General features: G+C 39.3%; 1 protein-coding gene across 3 annotated transcripts in view; it reads right to left on the bottom strand.

Moving 5' to 3' along the window:
- The window catches only part of BNC2 (basonuclin 2), a 547,400-nt gene that overhangs the window by 416,558 nt on the left and 114,396 nt on the right, over positions 1-16,446 (bottom strand). The window contains exons 1-2 of one of the 3 annotated variants that reach the window (XM_019517549.1): positions 12,737-12,770; positions 4,074-4,114 (exon numbers count right to left, since the gene is read on the bottom strand). The exons of 1 other annotated variant lie outside the window; for it this stretch is intronic. The gene's annotated coding sequence lies outside the window, so the exon portion shown is untranslated. Of the gene's footprint in view, positions 1-4,073; positions 4,115-12,736; positions 12,771-16,446 lie in introns of those variants that run through there. One more of the 3 variants, XM_019517548.1, reaches the window with a different exon arrangement.

Here is a 16,446-nt window from a genome sequence, read left to right as displayed (position 1 = left end):
CTTGGGGAGTGGACGAGGCTGTTGGGGGTCCCCCCACAGTCCCTTTCCCACTCCTCCAGCCCCTCTGACCCCTTACTCACTGGCACCGAAGTCCTGGTGCTGAAACACGCATGCCCTGGCCGGCTGCGTGTTTCAGCACCAGGGCAAGAGGCAATCATAGGTCTCTATGGAGGACCCAGCCTCCGGTTGCCTCAGGGCATGGTCAGGGACCTGCCCCACTTTTTTATACTTCCCTTTTTTTAGACCCCTGGATATCCAGGGGTCTAATTTTCTCCCTGTGCTGCAAGTTTGCAGTGCAGGGAACATTTTTTTGTTCCCGCACGTGCCTGTTGCCCCGCCTCAAAGGGGTTTGAGGCAGGGCAAGAGGCATGTGCATGCTCATGTGGACGCACCCACAGAGGACACAAGACCTCAGCAGATTATTATGGAGGTTCACAAAAGGGGAGGGTCCAACTGTTCATATGTCATCATTGGCAATCCCTCACAGTTGAGAATGATTGCCTTATCTCTGGACCCACAATGGCTTGTGAGGCCTATCCAGGATCAACAGACTCTGTTGCAGCTCAGGTATATGTTTCTCTGTGGGGTAGATGGTTCTGAGTTCTTGGTTCGGTCTGCAACATGCTGTTTCTGTGAATCCCATTTTTCTGTGTCCTGTTGTCATTGTAAGTGTTGCTGGCACATGTTGCAGGGCTTGGGTCCCCTCTTGGCCAGCTCCCTATTCACTGGTGATGACAGGGTGGGTCCTTGTGTGTGTCATCCACATATTCTGGTAGCTGTTCCTTCTAGCCTGCCAAGGCTTGGTCCTATCTTCCTGGGAGACAGTTCCCCCTCAGGTAACTCTCTGGATCCCGCACCCTGGCTTCTTCGTGGGGCTCCAACCTCCCCTATACTCCACCTTTACCACATCCAGGGCCTGAACTGACATCAGCGTTTTGATGTCTAACGCCACAGCCGATAGCTGTCTTGTCTGTCTGTAAATGTGTCACTGTACAGGGTTGTGGGCCCTGCCTTCCCAGGATGTGACAGACCTGTGCCACTGAGTTAGCTTCAGGAACACTGTGGTCTTCTACCTCTGATGGTGTGCTTTCGCCTGCCACATCTTATTAGATAGTAATACAAATCTAATGGGAGCTGGAGTTATGGCACTGATGATAATTCCAACATCTTCCTGCAAGTCTTCCTATGGGTCTCCACCACTCCTTAACACCCCATCCCTACCATATCAACTCCCAGCTCTTGGGCCCACTTCATTGTCCTCAGTCTCACTTGAGTGCTTTAAGCCACAGAGGACTTGTTGCACTAAAAAAGACAAAGTCCTATTTTTAACAAAGTCCCCTAAGGTCAACGTGGTCTTGATTTTGGCTCAGAGTCAGCTGAGATTAAATAGCTTACCATCCATTCAGTAGTTTAGCTCCACTCCAACTGGAAGTCTGTTGGTGGTCAGATGTAGCACTGTGACAAGGAATATCAAGAAAAGTATTGGAGCGATGACAAGGCCTTGCTTAAATTTCTGCCTTAGCCTCAAAGGGATCTGTGATGGCAGTGAACTAGGTGATGAATTTTGATGGACATCCACATTTCAGGAGGATCCTCCATAGCGTTTTTCAGTTGACTGAGTCAAAGGATTTCATAAGGTCAAAGAAGGCCACATAGAGGGGTTTATATTGTTCCCAGGTTTTTTCCTACTGCGGGAGAGCAATGAAGATCATGTCAGTCATACCTGTTGATGCCTTAAACCCACACAAATTCCATTAGGAGCTCTTCAGCAAGTCAAAGGAGATGGTTCAGGAGGGTTCTCAATGATCTTTCCTGTTGCGGACAGCAAGGCGACCCCTCTGTAACTTTCACAGTCGGATTTGTCTCCTTTGTTGAAGACTGTCACAATCATAGCACCCATTATGTCACCTGGAATTTCCTCATCATTCCAGATCCTTAAGATGAGGGCATGGAGCTGTGATGTGAGCTCCTCTCCCCCCTGCTTGAAGATTTCAGCAGGCATTCCATCAGCTCCAGGTGCTTTGCCAATCTTCATCTGCTTCAGGGCTTTCTTCACCTCATCAAGGGTTGGAGGGATTCTGAGATCGTTTCTGACAGGGTGTTGCAGGATAGAGTTAAGAACATTCCTTTCAACAGCAGAGTCTCAATTAAAAAGGTCTTCAAAATGCTCCTTCCAATGAGTATAGATGGCTCGCCTTTTCTTGATCATATATATAAACTTTCTGAAACTAACCATGGTCTCTAAATATCCACATGAAGTTAAGTCCTACTTCTAGGAAAACGCTGAAAAATTCTCCCTGGGTTTCTTCACAGCCATGTATATTAACTTCTCTTAATGCCATATTCACCTGCTTGTACAAATTCTGTCCCTCTCTTTCCCTTCAGTAGGTAGAATTTGGCCTTGTGACCTACATGCCACTCAAACGCAACAACACCTAAAAGCATGCCAGCTCCTAAAGGGAATATGCTAATGGCCCCTAACAATAATTTTTTGTTCTATTCTACAAAGGTTCATATATTGCCCTAGTTATTACTATCTTAGCACTTGCCAATAGCACACAGAACAAGGTTACTAATATCTGTCATGTGGTCCATCCTCTGGTCATATAAAGGTAGAAGAGAACCTTCACCTTTTCCCTCTAGACTACATAGGGATTGAACTTGCCACCACACAAAACACACCTGCCACTCCTCCACTAAGCATAAAAAATACTGATGAACATCACACTCGGCTGGTGGGTGAGAGGGTGGGGAGGAAGGTGGTAAATAGGGAATAAGGAGAAAGTGGTGAGTACTTACATTCCGTTTTACAAAAAAGAGAGGCACACTGAAACTGCTTTACACTTTTAGGCCACCACAGTGCAAAGCAGCTTTAAAGTAAATAAGAATCAGGCCTATGAATGCCACTGAGTTTGTAAATTTGTCAGCCTCACGTAGCTATGAAAATACATCCTGTAATTTAACCCTTAATGGTGTTCAGAAAATATCTTCTATATTGCTTGCAGTAAACTGGTTTTAATTCTATTGTCTGTATTGCATTAGTGAAAAAGGAGCTACATGTATAGGCACAGTGGTATTGCACTTGGCATGCCTGGCACATGCTGCATGAATAGTCAACAAAAATGATAAGGCATTTATAGGTTTTTAAAGGCCAGCCACTGATAATACATGAACCTGATGGTAAACCAGAGATTCAGTTTAATAAAAGTAATTACTGATGTCCAGCTTAATAACAGCATCTTTCTTACCAATTACAAATGTACCATGTTGCTGTCTTTGCCAAAATAATAATTTTAAGTTTTATTATTCCTCAGCACAATGTAGGTACCTTTTAGTCAATGTTTCTACTTGTAAAAAGCTGAAAAAATGTATCCATTTTACAAAAGAAGTAATAATCTGACTCATTTAGGGAACCCCTCCCCATCAGAAAAGAAAGAAATGATTAGTAAGGCAAGAATGTTTTTAGCATAAAAAAAAAAGTTAAAGCACTGCATTTCTCTGCAAGGAGGAAGCAGAAAAAACAGAAAAAAGAAAGACCCCTGCTGCATTATCCATTAGGCATAAGTGAATAATGAAATACCTAATATGCCTATACTCATAGTCTTTAATCTTAAAGCAAATTATAGTATTCAAATACAGTATTTTACACATGCACTCTGATAACACTTTCTATCTTTCTTGGAGATTTTGTGAACGACATGATATGAAGCACAGTGTATTTAATGAAAGGTTTCTAAGCTGATTTCCCTAAAGGTTATTTTCTTTCTTTTCTGTGGAACCCATACGCAGGATATACAACAGGGACCAGGGGTGTATATAAAAATAAACTACCAAGCGGCATCAGAGCTGATACCCCAGTCCTACAGGGGCAAGTGAATTATTAGATCTGTGTCATAAGTGGGTTTTTTTTTAATATGCCATTGTTCCCACTTGAGCACATTAAATTTTCCATATCCACTTTTAAACCAATATTACCTTTTTTTCCTGCGGTCATAATGTTCACGGTGCAAATTAAACAATCCAACAGTTTAAAAAGTCACACAGTACTTATATGTAAAGCAGGGCAGACTAACCTTTTATGTTTTTCCTCCACTATGAACTTACACTTTGCAACCTAAAGAAGGAAAAAACCCAAAGATATCACTTGGGAAAAGGCATACTAATATTTCATTTTATATTTGATCATGGACAATATTTGACACTGTTTCATGCATCCAAAAAAGTTTATTAGAGCATCATAAAATTATTTTCCTATTATAACTGTATCTTCAACATCTTTAAGCCTTTCAAATTGCAAGTGTAAGCATTTTGGGGTTTCAAAGATATGTTTGCCAATTATTTTTACACTAGTTCACATAAACAGGAAGGACTGAATCTTAGGTATGAGTTATATATTCCTGTACAAAATAATTGTATATTCTATGAAGACTGATTCTTCTTCTGGAGAAATATACAACAACACAAGGGAAATCTTGTACCAGCAGCATAACTGAAGTGGCAAGACACAATATTAGAAAAACAGAGCTACTTTCATTACTGTGATGCTGTGTGTCAGAATCTCTCTCCTTAATGAACCTGTTTGCAATAAGACTCAGGGTGCAAAGAGGCTATTTAGAGAGTCTATTGTGTCTATAGTGAGTCCTTCAAATATCTTCCCACCATTAGACATGCCGCATTGACCAATTCTGTCCTGATTGCTGTTCTTTTTAGTATCAAGGGACATTCTTGCCCAGACAGACCGATGGATCAGAAACTGCAGTTCATAAAATGTTTACACTGTACACATACTCACACAGCGATACAAACACTAGAGTCCCAGATCACACAGCGTGTTGAATGTGCCAGTGTCATCTGAAGGCTTATGACTTTCCAATATCAACGAAAGGATTTAGGTTAAACTTTGCCTGTGTTGCCGGCCTGTCACTCTAACAAAAGCCTTATTTTTCCCCCTTTTCAGAGTGTACCCAAGCTCATGGCTCACATGGGAACATTTCAGGCAAATGTTCTCTGTGTCACAAAGCTTTCTTGCTCTGTTGAGACTTTCTCCTAATTGCTGACAGCAGAAAAGGACCATACATGTCATGTCATCAAAGAGCAAAAAACTTTGCTGTGAATAAACAAAACAAAAAGATTTCCGAAAAGATTATGAATTCCTACTCTCAGTGACAGCAGCATAGAACAAGGGACTTTTCTCAACAGTAATTACAGAAACACTTGGTTACTGCCTACAGCCCTGTAAATTAGTCTTTTTACAAGAGTCTAGACACCAGCTTGTGATGTATTTGGTTTAGCTTCAGTGTTCCTATCTATCTGCACTATTTGCCTGTTAGCCATTACTGAATGAGTTTTACCTTCACCTTTCATGCACCTAACGCCAAACAGTCTCTTTACAATAAGTCTTTTTTTCTCTTGACTTTTTGTGGTCTTACCCCTTCTATTTTAATAGAGATAATGCATCTGCCAGCTTTTGCAAAACGGGTTCCCCCAACTGTCAAGAAATAGAAAGAACTTTATATATATGTAAAGTCCTGATTGCCAATGTATTAGATGTAGCCCACCAACTATACTTATTATATTTGATAGGATACCAGAGATTTCTCTATTATTAGCTAAATATAAAAAAGCAGATCTAAAAGATTGGGGAAAAATATTAAAAATGTAAATGCCACAGGTAGAGTCCAGTGACATATTGCCAATATATTAAATAAGGGCTCTCATGGGAAACAGCTACCTCTAGGCTATAATAAATAACTTCTATTAAGAAACATCTTTTGAGAGAGGGGCAAGAGTCTGAAGAAACCTTATTCATTTATGTACCCATTCAAAATTAAATGATTTCATTATTCAATTTGAAAAATAAATTAGGGTACACTCACGGAAACATTTAAACGCTGTTTTTGAAAATTATAGAAATTATATCCTGATAGTATGCCTAATGCTCACTTGTGTATTTTGCAGTACAAAAGATAAATAGTGAGGAAGAACACATGTATACACATACCCCAAAGAGCCCACATGCACCACATTTCCCCAATATTCTAATCTCTATCTCATTCAAAATTTGTATCTGATCCTGCATTGAAAGATGAATTTCCAGGAAGCTATGCATGCTTCCCAAGGCCATGTAAAATGGGAGAGGGAGGAGTTTACCTACACATTCAGAAGCCGGTAAGAAATAGGAAGTTGTTAACAGTACAAGTCAAATAAAAGTTATTCTTAAGGTAAAATCCCCATTTAACCAGCTTCTGCCCTTTTAATCATCCTTTTGCCAAAGTCAAGAAAATGGTATTAAGGTAAGCAAAATTAAAATCTGGGGCAAAGATATTACAAGGATATTTCCCAGACTGAAAAGTATAGGATTTGGGGTCCATACGTATATGGCATTTTATTTTTCAATCCAGAACTTTTACAAACTTCTTACATAGCATAGTTCTTATTTTAGTTTACTAATTAATTTGATCAAAGACCATACTTATGTTGCAGTATAAAGTGAAAGAACCTGACTACTTCTAATCAGTAAGGAAGCACCAATTAAAATATTTTTATTAGTAGTATTTGGAAACATCAACCAAAATTGAAGCCTGAATGTAGTGGGCTTTATACAAATACACAGGATGAGAAAGCAAACTCTTCTGGACCAGGATAATCTATATAGACCAGATAAAGGACAAGAGGAAATTCCTATCATTGTCCATATGCTGCAGAATGGAAACTGAATTATTCAGGGGGGATTAAGTGATTTTCCCAAGGTCGCAGTTTGCAGTAGACCTGGGAAGTGAATGACCTAGTTAATATCATTTAATGCTACATTAATACAGAAGTGTAAAATCCTTCTCTATTTATTCTGGATCAGTTTATAACAAATTGAGTGCATCTATATATGCCATTAAGGCAACGTGATAAACTCTGATCCAGTCTGCGCCAGTGTCAGCTGCTCCCAGGCAGAGCATTTCCACATGTGTCTGGGACCACAGCTGTCTGAGCCTGGGTGAAGCAGCCTAAGGCTGACAGCAGCCTCAGGGGGTCAGCCCCAGGCTGCAGGTGGTGGTGTTGCTGCAGAGGGGCTGGTTCGGGCACAAGAGCACTAAAGTGTAGAGCTAAGTGGTAAGCAGCCCCTGCCACACTTTAGCACCGTTGTGCCCCATCCAGCCCCGTCACTATCTACACGTGCATTTCAGAACATGTAATTACTATGCCATACGATAGTACAGTCCCTAGCAGTATTATCCTATGACAGAGTTAATTAATTTACTACAGCCTAATACTGACACACGTGTAGATGATGACACTTTATTACAGAGCTAATTAGTCAACTGCAGTAAAGCACACATGTAGATGTGCCTAGTATTATTTAACCATGTAGTGTGTAATGCTCAATTCATGTTTTGGTGGGCCTTTTCCAGTAAATAAAACCCCAGTAAAATTACTCCTTTCCATTCCCCATCTCTATCCCCTTTAGACACCCAGTATATGTAAAATATACTTGGGGGGAAAGAATAACAAAGGTCAAAGATCATCTTGACTTTAATAGGTTCATGGAGCTGGCATGGTTGGGACACTTTGGTTTCTTAATGGAGTTCTGTGACTAGCCTCACAACTGTCCACCTTGGTCACCTCAGCCTGAAAAATCTGGTAGCCATTTATAACTAGATCAACTAGAGATTAACTTTGGTCTAGAGCAACACTGAAACTCTGAATCCAAAGCTATGATAAGATGTCATAAATGTTGCCTATGCAACTTGACAAAAGAGGGCAGAATTCAATCCACAACATGTATGCATCTCTTCCAATTGTGAACGAATATTTGAAAGCAAAATCTGGCTTCTAAGAATAAAGTAAATATTGTAAATAAAACAACCCTCTTCTGACTCTTTCTACAATTTCCTGCACATATTATGCACTGCTTACATATTATAGATGATACATATTGTAATTTATTTTATTATTGTTTCCATCTGCCTTTCCCATCTAGAAAACTGGTACTTTCAATTATGTCTTCATTTTTAAGTTAATGAAAAAGTCTGTTTCTCATTCCACAGCCTTCCATCTTGAAATCTTCTTCAGGCTTTGCCTCCAGTCTGATGGGCAGACAGCCTTCTTATATTTAAAGGTGCGGTTTACAGAAAACCTAATTGCAGATACTTACACCACAAAGGCACCACATTGCACTCACATGGCCAATCTCTGGGTTTTGTGACTCTAACCTTTTCCCTCCCTCTGATTCTTTCATTTCCATTGGGAATATTAGATACATCAAAAAGATGCAGGGCCGAGTCCCTAGAGAAAATCACTATTTATTGAAGCCCCTCCTTCCACAATTGATTCAGAGAATATTATCAATTTAGTAACCTTTTCATAAAAACGTAGCTGTCTTGGAATAAAATTATCTTCTAGACTTTCAACAATCCACATGGGATTTTTTTGCCAGCAGTGCCACCCTTATGCCAGCAGTGAATAAGCAGAGGAGTCATGCTCAACTGTGAAAGGCTCCACAGATATGCTATACATTTAGATTTATAAGCAAAACCTGCCCTAAGAACTAAATCTAACAGGCAGCCCCTGTCTTAAGTGACTACTTTTAAGTTTCCCTAAGGTTTCCAGTACAATTTTGTTTGACCTTTAATTAAAGACTACCTCAACGAGGCCCTGGGGTGGCTACTAAGACAGGCCTTTACCATGCATTTACGAATGTACATACATGCACATCCTGTGAGACCCATACATACAGACACACAAGCACACTTTCTTTCTTACAAAAAGAGGTGTGGAATATATCATTTTTTTCTCCAGCTGGCAGTATCCCAAATAAATATTTTCACAAACAATGTTCGATTAGAAATAGTAGGCATTTATGTAAACTACAGCCACCCTTCACATTCATTTTCATTATCATAGACTCATATATAATTAAGTAGAATAGGTAGAAAGATATTCTTCAGGGATGTTTTACTTATTCATAAAGTAAGAGTTAAAATCCTCACTTCCATGGACTTCCCTTATGTGTTGCCATAAGCAAATTAATTTTATGCCTTATAAACAATGATATACAAAGACCCCAACCTAAGTAGATTCTGAATCAGCACCTCTTTTTTAACTACAGGAGTTAAAGGCATTCAAACATTTTGTATGATCAGAGGCTAAGGACAAATGTAATGTTTAGCCACTTTGAAAGGGAGAGGAGCCAGAAGGGAGGGAAAAGGGGTTACTGTTTCAGAGCATTTAAATGACTGCATGCTTCTGCAGCAACACGGATTATTTTAATGACTGTAATTTTAACCCTTAATGAAACAGATTTAAAGTTACAACTATTTTGTTATACTTGTATCTCTGCAGGAGCCTGCTGATGTAACAGTTTTATCATAATAGCATGTCATTTAATACTGATATAATTAAATATTATACACAGAGTTTTAGCTGTTTGGAACCAAATTTTTCTTGTTAAACTGCCTAAAGAACATGCTGTGCCACTTTGGTTCTAGGGACCAGACTTGTTGGAGCAGTTAAATTCCGTCTACATTGAAATCCTATGCTATTTTCTCATTCTTGTGCATTTTCACTGAGAAAAACAGCTTACTTTTTGATAAATTCTAAGTTAAAAAAAATCCAATTAATTAACATGTTTTTCAAAAGAATAAAGTAACCATAGTATATAATATATAAATAAAATAAAGCAAAGACATTATTTAAAATGAGCATAGTACCAGAAAGTGAAATACAACCAGTAATATAGCAACAAATACTCTAATGACTTAAATACAGAACTAGCAAATAAACAGATGGAAGGTGCAATTAAGGGAGACAATTAGTATTAAATTATGCCATATTTCCTGAACTTGGTTTCCAAAGATCAAATTCAGATGTTGCATGTATTCATAGTCTTTGGAAGAGTAAATAAAACATTCTGCACATGACACTCCATAAATCTCATACTTAACTTACCATACAAATTAAATCCAAACACAAACATAACTTTAAAACCTCCTCCTTTCCCACAACATAGTCATACAACCAAGCTAATTAGCATTGCCAAGCATGAATTTCAATATTTTAGATCAATATAACTTCAAATCAAATAATTAAGCAATAGTTGTACCAGGCAAACTGGTCATGTTTTAACATTTTGCCATATTGGGGTGCTTGTTGTATACAAGAATGTTCTAAAATGCTCACATGAACTTGGGTCTGTACACTAAAGTTGCTACACTGAGAGGTTTTCAAATTGATTCAAGAAACACTTGCTTCACTCCTAGGACAGAAGCTACAGTACAAATCATCTGTCTATCTTCAAGAAGTAAGGTTTCCTGCTTGCTGAAGCACTATTGCAGGTGTCTTCTTTAGAGTTTCCAGAGGCTTTTTCTAACCAACAAGCCTCAAAAATGCAAGCACCTCTCTATTCTGCCTCCCACAGAAAATGGAAGCTAAACTGGGGCAATTTACCCCTGAACAGAAACCTGCTGAAGTGCCAGAATGTAGCCTCCAATGACTGAGGCATAAAGCAGACATGAAACAGTAACTAAGGATTAGGTTGATGCGCAGTAAGTTATTCTTCCTTTTTAAATCAATATAATTGCTTCCTGTAGCCACACCCTAATTTACTGATATCCCAAGACCTCTTAGAGCTAGAATCTACAGTGTACAATGTAATTTTGGCAATGGGATAAAACACAAAAACAATGCTTTTTAAATATCTTTAACCTAGAATCTTAGCTTGTGTAATCCCTGCTGCACCTTTACTGACGTCAATGAAGCCCTCCAGTTTTACACCAACTTACTATGTGGCCCACTATCTTTTGGAGTCTAATACACTGAAATAACTATTCAAAAGTGAATGCCTTCACCTGAAGACAGTGGTTCTCAGATAAGATGCTGTGGCACCCAGGGGTATTGCAAGAACCTGACAGAGTGCCTCAACACCTACAACACTACCGCAGGGTGAAGCTGCCTATGGTTTTCAGGAAGGATGTCAAAGCCAAACTGGGAAGGGCAGTGGCAGAACCAACATGCCTGCCTGCATAATATAATGCAAGCAAGTATGACTTTCAAGTGCAGGCACTTCTCAGTTTGCCTCCTAAGCGACTCCTAAAAGAAAGGCAAATGGGACAGTTCCACCTGCACAATGCACCTCTGTTTCCAAGATACACCAGGTAGCGTCTGACTGGTAAAGGCGGTGGCAGGAGCATGTGACCTGGCTCTGCAAGAGGTGGGTGGTGCAGTTCCATCTAGCCATGGCAGCAGTGGCACTATGGCACTGCCCTGGCCTGCCTCCTCCCCCTTCCTGAGACTCATGTGTCCTTTTATTCACACCCTACTTGCTCACCCCCTCAGCATTCCCTAGGTACTGTGTATTAGGGGTGTGCGAAGCGGGCCCCATTTGATTCAGATTCAGCCAGAATCAGGGACAGTGACTTGATTACTTGATTCAGATCACTGCCCCTGATTCGATTCGGCCAAATCTGAATCTGTAGATTCAATGCTGATTCAGAGAATCAGCAATTCGGCCACAGACACAGCTTTAAACATTTTTCCTACATACCTTGAGGTAGCAGGCGCGGCTCGTGATCGCTGCAATGCTGCACATGGAGCATCCCACAGGAGTGCAGGAGGGCCCTCCACGTGTTCAGTGGCAAACCCGAAAGTAGATCAGAAGTATTTCCTGTCCACTTCTGGGTCTGCCAAGGAGCACGCTGGGGGGGCCCCCTCGCACATCCCCAGCTCGGCAATTGGCTGCAGGGAGACCCCGGGTGGCCCCCACCAGACCCAGGAGGCACAGTCACTGAGGTGGGGGAGGGGCAGGGGGTCCCCCCAGCATGCTCCCCGGCAGGTACAGAAGTGGACTGGAAGTGCTTCTGGTCCATTTCTGGGTCTGCTACTGAGCACACTGGGAAGCTCCCTGTGCTTCTGTGGGATGTTCCATCTGCCCCACCATCACAGCACCATTCAAGTCCGAATCTCCAAATCTCTCTGAATTGATTTGAAGGGTTCTGTTTTGATTCAGAGAGATTAAAGGGTCCTCTAATTCAATTCAGATTTGGAGATTCAGCCACTGAATCAGGCTGAATCTCCGCTGAATCAAATCAGGGACCAAAGTTTCGTACAGCCCTACTGTGTATGCACCCCAGCAGCTCATTCCTGCCAGCCAGCTTCCCCAAACTCTGTCTGTTCAGGGGAAATTATGCTGGGAAACTAAGGGAAGAACTTGGCCTAGTGGTTCATGATCCCCATGTGTCACCTGGGGCCATGTATAGTATGGGGGAGGGGGAGTCCACTGCTGTCGTTGGAGAAAACATGTACTGAGCCAGACACAGCTAGGGGACAGCTCCCTGTCAGTGGCCTGAAGGGGCAAATAAAATATAATTACAATTATATAAGCAATTAATAATGTATTAATGAATAATAGGAGTATAATGTTTATAACATAATATTCATAATATATTTATATTACTGTCATTTTTAAAATGGGGTACCACTAAATTCTGAAAAGTTTTGCCATGCCTTTAGTCTAAAAAGGTTGAGAACCACTGTCTTAAAATAAATAACAACTACCTTCAACTATTTAATGCTCAACCTACTCCTTTATCAAAAAAATGTAAAAAAGTAGGGGATTGGCAGCATGCCCAGAAACTTATTGAATCCATGTTCTGATAAAATGGGAAAGGACAGCATTTCAGAGTTCGGGACTTTTACTCCCACCTTTCAGATGAGAACTTCCAAAATTATAGATGCAGTGATGACTTACTGAAATATTTAAACCACCAGTTCAATCTTTGTGAATGTCAATTCTTTATTTCTTGCTCACTCTAAAAGAAAAAAAATTACAAAAATCAAATTCCTAGTTCCCTACATTGGAGACAATAAAGGCAGGTTTGATTAGTAAGATGTAAACAATCACGAAATAAATTTTCCATTCTGAAACACCATATCCTCTGCAATCTATTAATTATGGGAAGTGGTATGCACAAAGAATAAAAACACGTAGCTAAAGAAAGTGGTAATAGGTACCCTGACTCACTTGGGAAAATATTTATAAAAGAAAATGATCTGTTCACCAGCATCTGCAGTCTCTTCCTAGCAAAGAATCCATCAGCAGAAAACTAAATAGTAATTTTGCTATTCTTGGTAACAGTGATGATTAAGGTCAGGTGTTCTCCTTACAGTTATCTCTTTTGTGAAACAAACCCTTTCTGCCCAGGGTGTTCTCAGGTAGAATAGAATTTTATTTCTTCTACATCAGGTATATCAGTTTTCTTATGTTTTTCAACACATTAGCTACCTAGTCCAGACAGAACAGGATAAGAACATAAAAGCTCACTTCTTGACTGAGGGCTTGTCTACATATGGAGTTATTCAAAAACAGTTATTCCAGAAAAGTGATTCTGAATGACTAATTTCATTCAGTGTCTACACATGGAGTCATTTAGAAATACCCATTTCCAAAATATCAGCATTCATATATCGAGTCATTCAAAAACAGCCTTTTTGTTTTAAATTCACACCTTACTTCAAGCCAAAATTATTTTCAAGTGCAAACAAGCCATTATTCCATGTATTAGAGTATTTCTGGGGACTCTGTACATGGCTAGATTGTGCCATAGGTTTGAGGATTTGCAGAGAAGGAGGACTTAACAATTTCCCAAGCTATGTAGAAGGAAATTCAAGCTTCCTAAAGATTCCAGACTTTGGGAAACCACTTTTGTGGCTACTATGTTGCTAAAGATTCTTTCATTGATAACCATCCTTCCCAAAGCGCAGTCTTAGTGAAGTGATGGCGAGCAGAAAATAGGTTTTGACAGACAGACAGCTGGAGGTCGTAAATCTGAAAGGAATTATTGTGAAGACTTGCTGAGCTAAAACAACTTTTAGGTCAGAAAGCTAGGATTCACTTCTAGTTTGAAAAAATGCTACTGGGACTATACTACCATTAGTAAACACTGAGCATTTAAAGAAACCTTAAGATACCTGGAAGTCTGAAATTGAAGCTGATTATTCTTCTACCACAAGTAGAATGTTGTTCGTCTGACAGAAAACAACTTGAAGGTTGATTCCTGTTTTTATATCACTGGTTGGGATTTTTCTTGTAATGTCCTATTTGTAGTTACTGGTTGGGATTTTTCTTTTAATGTCCTATTTCTTAGATGCCAGTAATTAGTTCTGTGTGAATAAAAGGACACTTGATTGGGAAGTTTTGCTCTTTTCAGCAGTGAAAGTAAAAGGTGTGATCTGGGCCAAGAGTTCCCTACAAAACAGTATGAACAGTTTTAATTATTATGCTGTAAGAAAAAATTCTCAAGCCCATGTCCAGGAGCACCATGCACTTGCGTATATCCAACAAAACCAGCACCACCGAAACAGTCACAACTACTTGCAACGAAAATGTCTTTACACATGGTAAAAAGGGCTGTAATCACCTCTGTTGCTTGTACAGAGCAAACAAACAAACAAACAAATAATAATTAGGGATGCAGGATGGAACTCTGTAATTGCTAATTAAGGAACCAACAATAAAAGATCTGCATACAAGTCTTGTTTCATGGTGTTGCCATGCCTATGTGTTCCACCAGTCTCCCCCAAATCATGAGAAGGCAGTTACATTAACTGTTTGTTGATCACAAGGAAAAGAATTCTTTAAAGGAATTTGTTACTGACTTGACCTATTCTGGATTGTGCATCTTAATTACATATATTAGGCACTATACCATTATAAACTAAACAATTTTTCTTTACTGCAAATTTAGGACCTTAAAAAAATTAACTGCGTCTGAACTACCATGAAACTTCAAAGTGACTACAGTGTAAACCACAGTGAAAACAAAGGCATGCTACATGGTTACAGATTTAAAGCACTAGAGTTAGAGCATATAACATATATATTGCTTTATATTACAATAGCCTTTAATATAGACCTATAGTAAACATAATATACTTTATAATAGCAATTACAGTGTGATACAGTACAATCTTCAGTAGATTATGAATATTGTAGCATTATGAACTGAAGTAACTTAAATGACATCTATGAAAATCATATGCTGAATGTTATACTAGTCATAGTATTTTTTTAAAATGCTATAGTGGATTACTATGATGTTACATTTTAAAATATAAAAGTTATAAATATATTAAATTAGTAATACAGTAAGTATTGCTATAGATGCTACAAAAACATTGCACTAAAGCTTCCAGCAGTAAAACACCATATTTTTTCCTGGAAAAGCTAATAATTAGTTCAAATTCATTCCCCAATTTTGTTCATGTTAGCAGACATACCACAGATTAGTTTAACTCAATGAGCATAATAAAGAGAAGAACCAGTCTCATAGTGATATTTAGCTGGCAGCTTTCTCCTGAATAGCCCAGCAACAAACTCAAATCAGGAAAAAACATGCAAATCAAAGTTTTTCAACCAGACCCTCTAGCTCTGCCATAGCCCAATTAACATAATATACACCAATGGTTCACCTAGAAGCCTCAAGTAGGTTAAGGAGTCATTGTGGCTGGTCAGGTTCAAAATGTAAATGAAAGCCAAATCTTCAGTGCCTTGATCCAATTCAAAAACCAATAAAGGAGCTAAACTGGATCCCTGGAAATTGCCCCAGTTCAAGAAGAATTTCCCCTAGTGTTGTAGCACTGGTAAAACAGTGATGCACCATCACCATTAGTTTCCATAGCAGAGGCAGCTGAGGAAAAAGTGTTGCTTAAAGTGCTCATTTCAAAAGCATTGCTTAAAGTGCAGACATAAACAGCTGGCCCTAAAGATCCAGACAAAACATGAACCAGCTCTGCAAAATGTACTTAATGCTAAACTGGCTGTACCAGCCACAGAATCAGGAAGAAACAAAGAGTCACTCACCTATGATCATCTCTTTTCCTACCAGCCCTGAAGTGAACCAGTTCAACATAGAGCTTAATCAGACGAGAGGATGTGTCATCTTGTCCAGCTGTCCCACATAAACTAAGATGGGTAGCACAATTTATCCAACATTCGTCATCCTAATTCTGATGTTAAAGTAATATGCCAGTGGGAAACTTAAAAGACAGACTTTCAAGGGTTAAAAGAAATAGCAGGTGACCTAAATCAGAACTTTAGTTTAAAGGCTCGAAGCATGGAAGAAAAATTGACTTGTTTCACAGATGTACTAACAAATGTCTAATGGAAGAGCATCCTTTTTAAGCAGGAAAAAAACACCAAGATGACTAAATGGACAAAGTAAGGAAGCAATAGAAGAAATATTGGTGAAAAATAGGGCATAGAAGCAGCTAAAACTATCAGGAAGAAATGATTTAAGGGAAAAATACGTGTAGGGAATCAGTATGTGTAAAAAAATAAAATTACAGAGGCGAAGAGGGGAGTATCAAAAGGGACAGCAAGCAATATAGCAAAGAATAATAAGGCTTTCTACAAATACATAAAAGGAAAGAAGACAGAAAAGGATGAAATGAGCACATTAA

The sequence above is a fragment of the Gavialis gangeticus genome, unplaced genomic scaffold, assembly GCF_001723915.1.
Source record: "Gavialis gangeticus isolate Ggan-Ray unplaced genomic scaffold, GavGan_comp1, whole genome shotgun sequence".
Lineage (NCBI taxonomy): Eukaryota > Metazoa > Chordata > Crocodylia > Gavialidae > Gavialis > Gavialis gangeticus.
The sequence above is the reverse complement of the archived record's forward strand: the minus strand, read 5'-3'. Positions and strand labels throughout refer to the sequence as shown.